The following is a 5,828-nucleotide window of genomic DNA, read 5'->3' on the forward strand; positions in this document are numbered from 1 at the left end:
GCCGTATCCGGCGGCATGTCACTGTTCCCCGGCCAGACTTGGCGGCAAGTCCCGGGGACGAACAAGCCCATGGAAGTAGGGGCTCAGCGGGAGCAGCCAGTTGGCCTATCCGGCCACATGTCACTGTCCCCCGGGCCAGACTTGGCGGCAAGTCCCGGGGAGGAACAAGCCCATGGAAGTAGGAGCTCCTACTTCCAAAGCGATGACGTCAGCGGGAGCAGCCGCTCGGCCGTATCCGGCGGCATGTCACTGTTCCCCGGCCAGACTTGGCGGCAAGTCCCGGGGGACGAACAAGCCCATGGAAGTAGGGGCTCAGCGGGAGCAGCCAGTTGGCCTATCCGGCCACATGTCACTGTCCCCCGGCCAGACTTGGCGGCAAGTCCCGGGGAGGAACAAGCCCATGGAAGTAGGAGCTCCTACTTCCAAAGCGATGACGTCAGCGGGAGAAGCCGCTCGGCCTATCCGGCCACATGTCACCGTCCCCCGGCCACACTTGGCTATAGGTCCCGGGGAGGAATAATGCCCATGGAAGTAGGAGCTCCTACTTCCAAAGGGGCAAGTCAGCGGGAGCAGCCACTTGGCCTATTCGGCCAAGTTTCACTGTTCCCCGGCCACACTTGGCTGTAGGTCCCGGAGAGGAATAATGCCCATGGAAGTAAGAGCTCCTACCTCCAAAGGGGCAAGTCAGCGGGAGAAGCCACTTGGCCTATCCGGCCACATGTCACTGTCCCCCGGCCAAGCTTGGCTGTAGGTCCCGGGGAGGAATAATGCCCATGGAAGTAGGAGCTCCTACTTCCAAAGGGGCAAGTCAGCGGAAGAAGCCACTAGTTCTATCCGGCCAAGAGTCACTGTTCCCCGGCCTTACTTGGCAGTAGGTCCCGGGGAGGAATAATGCCCATGGAAGTAGGAGCTCCTACTTCCAAAGGGGCAAGTCAGCGGGAGAAGCCACTTGGCCTATCCGGCCAAGAGTCACTGTTCCCCGGCCACTCTTGGCAGTAGGTCCCGGGGAGGAATAATGCCCATGGAAGTAGGAGCTCCTACTTCCAAAGGGGCAAGTCAGCGGGAGAAGCCACTAGTTCTATCCGGCCAAGAGTCACTGTTCCCCGGCTACACTTGGCAGTAGGTCCGGGGAGGAATAATGCCCATGGAAGTAGGAGCTACTACCTCCAAAGGGTGAAGACACTTGGCTCTAAGTCCCCGAGAGGTATACTGCCCATGGGAGTAAGAGCTCCTACTTCCAAAGGGGCAAGTCAGCGGGAGAAGCCACTTGGCCTACCCGGCCAAGAGTCACTGTTCCCCGGCCACACTTGGCAGTAGGTCCCGGGGAGGAATAATGCCCATGGAAGTAGGAGCTCCTACTTCCAAAGGGGCAAGTCAGCGGGAGAAGCCACTTGGCCTACCCGGCCAAGAGTCACTGTTCCCCGGCCACACTTGGCAGTAGGTCCCGGGGAGGAATAATGCCCATGGAAGTAGGAGCTCCTACTTCCAAAGGGCAAGTCAGCGGGAGAAGCCACTTGGCCTATCCGGCCACATGTCACTGTCCCCCGGCCACACTTGGCTGTAGGTCCCGGGGTGGAATAATGCCCATGGAAGTAGGAGCTCCTACTTCCAAAGGGGCAAGTCAGCGGGAGCAGCCACTTGGCCTATCCGGCCAAGTGTCACTGTTCCCCGGCCACACTTGGCTGTAGGTCCCGGAGAGGAATAATGCCCATGGAAGTAAGAGCTCCTACCTCCAAAGGGTGAAGACACTTGGCTCTAAGTCCCCGAGAGGTATACTGCCCATGGAAGTGAGAGCTCCTACTTCCAAAGGGGCAAGTCAGCGGGAGAAGCCACTTGGCCTATCCGGCCAAGAGTCACTGTTCCCCGGCCACACTTGGCAGTAGGTCCCGGGGAGGAATAATGCCCATGGAAGTAAGAGCTCCTACTTCCATAGGGGCAAGTCAGCGGGAGAAGCCACTTGGCCTATCCGGCCAAGAGTCACTGTTCCCCGGCCACACTTGGCAGTAGGTCCCGGGGAGGAATAATGCCCATGGAAGTAGGAGCTCCTACTTCCAAAGGGGCAAGTCAGCGGGAGAAGCCACTTGGCCTATCCGGCCACATGTCACTGTCCCCCGGCCACTCTTGGCTGTAGGTCCCGGGGAGGAATAATGCCCATGGAAGTAGGAGCTCCTACTTCCAAAGGGGCAAGTCAGCGGGAGAAGCCACTTGGACTATCCGGCCAAGAGTCACTGTTCCCCGGCCACACTTGGCAGTATGTCCCGGGGAGGAATAATGCCCATGGAAGTGGGAGCTCCTACTTCCAAAGGGGCAAGTCGGGCGGGAGAAGCCACTTGGCCTATCCGGCCAAGAGTCACTGTTCCCCGGCCACACTTGGCAGTAGGTCCCGGGGAGGAATAATGCCCATGGAAGTAAGAGCTCCTACTTCCAAAGGGGCAAGTCAGCGGGAGAAGCCACTTGGCCTATCCGGCCAAGAGTCACTGTTCCCCGGCCACACTTGGCAGTAGGTCCCGGGGAGGAATAATGCCCATGGAAGTAAGAGCTCCTACTTCAATAGGGGCAAGTCAGCGGGAGAAGCCACTTGGCCTATCCGGCCAAGAGTCACTGTTCCCCGGCCACACTTGGCAGTAGGTCCCGGGGAGGAATAATGCCCATGGAAGTAGGAGCTCCTACCTCCAAAGGGTGAAGACACTTGGCTCTAAGTCCCCGAGAGGTATAATGCCCATGGAAGTAAGAGCTCCTACTTCCAAAGGGGCAAGTCAGCGGGAGAAGCCACTTGGCCTATCCGGCCAAGAGTCACTGTTCCCCGGCCACACTTGGCTGTAGGTCCCGGGGAGGAATAATGCCCATGGAAGTAGGAGCTCCTACTTCCAAAGGGGCAAGTCAGCGGGAGAAGAGCCACTTGGCCTATCCGGCCAAGAGTCACTGTTCCCCGGCCACACTTGGCAGTAGGTCCCGGGAGGAATAATGCCCATGGAAGTAGGAGCTACTACCTCCAAAGGGTGAAGACACTTGGCTCTAAGTCCCCGAGAGGTATACTGCCCATGGGAGTAAGAGCTCCTACTTCCAAAGGGGCAAGTCAGCGGGAGAAGCCACTTGGCCTATCCGGCCAAGAGTCACTGTTCCCCGGCCACACTTGGCAGTAGGTCCCGGAGAGGAATAATGCCCATGGAAGTAGGAGCTCCTACTTCCAAAGGGGCAAGTCAGCGGGAGAAGCCACTTGGCCTACCCGGCCAAGAGTCACTGTTCCCCGGCCACACTTGGCAGTAGGTCCCGGGGAGGAATAATGCCCATGGAAGTAGGAGCTCCTACTTCCAAAGGGGCAAGTCAGCGGGAGAAGCCACTTGGCCTATCCGGCCACATGTCACTGTCCCCCGTCCACACTTGGCTGTAGGTCCCGGGGTGGAATAATGCCCATGGAAGTAGGAGCTCCTACTTCAAAAGGGGCAAGTCAGCGGGAGCAGCCACTTGGCCTACCCGGCCAAGTGTCACTGTTCCCCGGCCACACTTGGCTGTAAGTCCCGGAGAGGAATAATGCCCATGGAAGTAAGAGCTCCTACCTCCAAAGGGCGAAGACACTTGGCTCTAAGTCCCCGAGAGGTATACTGCCCATGGAAGTGAGAGCTCCTACTTCCAAAGGGGCAAGTCAGCGGGAGAAGCCACTTGGCCTATCCGGCCAAGAGTCACTGTTCCCCGGCCACTCTTGGCTGTAGGTCCCGGGGAGGAATAATGCCCATGGAAGTAGGAGCTACTACCTTCAAAGGGGCAAGTCAGCGGGAGAAGCCACTTGGCTTATCCGGCCAAGAGTCACTGTTCCCCGGCCACAATTTGCAGTATGTCCCGGGGAGGAATAATGCCCATGGAAGTAGGAGCTACTACCTCCAAAGGGTGAAGACACTTGGCTCTAAGTCCCCGAGTGGTATACTGCCCATGGAAGTAAGAGCTCCTACTTCCATAGGGGCAAGTCAGCGGGAGAAGCCACTTGGCCTATCCGGCCCAAGAGTCACTGTTCCCGGCCACACTTGGCAGTAGGTCCCGGGGAGGAATAATGCCCATGGAAGTAGGAGCTCCTACTTCCAAAGGGGCAAGTCAGCGGGAGAAGCCACTTGGCCTATCCGGCCAAGAGTCACTGTTCCCCGGCCACTCTTGGCTGTAGGTCCCGGGGAGGAATAATGCCCATGGAAGTAGGAGCTACTACCTCCAAAGGGGCAAGTCAGCGGGAGAAGCCACTTGGCCTATCCGGCAAAGAGTCACTGTTCCCCGGCCACACTTGGCAGTATGTCCCGGGGAGGAATAATGCCCATGGAAGTAGGAGCTACTACCTCCAAAGGGGCAAGTCAGCGGGAGAAGCCACTTGGCCTATCCGGCAAAGAGTCACTGTTCCCCGGCCACACTTGGCTGTAGGTCGAGGGGAGGAATAATGCCCATGGAAGTAGGAGCTCCTACTTCCAAAGGGGCAAGTCAGCGGGAGAAGCCACTTGGCCTATCCGGCAAAGAGTCACTGTTCCCCGGCCACACTTGGCTGTAGGTCCCGGGGAGGAATAATGCCCATGGAAGTAGGAGCTCCTACTTCCAAAGGGGCAAGTCAGCGGGAGAAGCCACTTGGCCTATCCGGCCAAGAGTCACTGTTCCCCCGGCCACACTTGGCAGGAGGTCCCGGGGAGGAATAATGCCCATGGAAGTAGGAGCTCCTACTTCCAAAGGGTCAAGTCAGCGGGAGAAGCCACTTCGCCTACCCGGCCAAGTGTCACTGTCCCCCGGCCACACTTGGCAGTAGGTCCCGGGGAGGAATAATGCCCATGGAAGTAGGAGCTCCTACTTCCAAAGGGGCAAGTCAGCGGGAGAAGCCACTTCGCCTACCCGGCCGAGTGTCACTGTCCCCCGGCCAGACTTGGCGGCAAGTCCCCGGGAGGAATAATGCCCATGGAAGTAGGAGCTCCTACTTCCAAAGGGGCAAGTCAGCGGGAGAAGCCACTTGGCCTATCCGGCCACAATGTCACTGTCCCCCGGCCAGACTTGGCGGCAAGTCCCGGGGAGGAATAATGCCCATGGAAGTAGGAGCTCCTACTTCCAAAGGGGCAAGTCAGCGGGAGAAGCCACTTCGCCTACCCGGCCAAGTGTCACTGTCCCCGGCCAGACTTGGCGGCAAGTCCCGGGGAGGAATAATGCCCATGGAAGTAGGAGCTCCTACTTCCAAAGGGGCAAGTCAGCGGGAGAAGCCACTTGGCCTACCCGGCCAAGTGTCACTGTCCCCCGGCCAGACTTGGCGGCAAGTCCGGGGAGGAATAATGCCCATGGAAGTAGGAGCTCACTTGGCTCTACGTCTTCGAGAGGTATAATGCCCATGGAAGTAAGAGCTCCTACTTCCAAAGGGGCAAGTCAGCGGAGAAGCCACTTCGCCTACCCGGCCAAGTGTCACTGTCCCCGGCCAGACTTGGCGGCAAGTCCCGGGGAGGAATAATGCCCATGGAAGTAGGAGCTCACTTGGCTCTAAGTCTTCGAGAGGTATAATGCCCATGGAAGTAAGAGCTCCTACTTCCAAAGGGGCAAGTCAGCGGGAGAAGCCACTTCGCCTACCCGGCCAAGTGTCACTGTCCCCCGGCCAGACTTGGCGGCAAGTCCCGGGGAGGAATAATGCCCATGGAAGTAGGAGCTCCTACTTCCAAAGGGGCAAGTCAGCGGGAGAAGCCACTTCGCCTACCCGGCCAAGTGTCACTGTCCCCGGCCAGACTTGGCGGCAAGTCCCGGGGAGGAATAATGCCCATGGAAGTAGGAGCTCCTACTTCCAAAGGGGCAAGTCAGCGGGAGAAGCCACTTCGCCTACCCGGCCA

This window comes from Engystomops pustulosus, unplaced genomic scaffold (genome assembly GCF_040894005.1).
Source record: "Engystomops pustulosus unplaced genomic scaffold, aEngPut4.maternal MAT_SCAFFOLD_463, whole genome shotgun sequence".
Taxonomy (NCBI): Eukaryota; Metazoa; Chordata; class Amphibia; order Anura; family Leptodactylidae; genus Engystomops; species Engystomops pustulosus.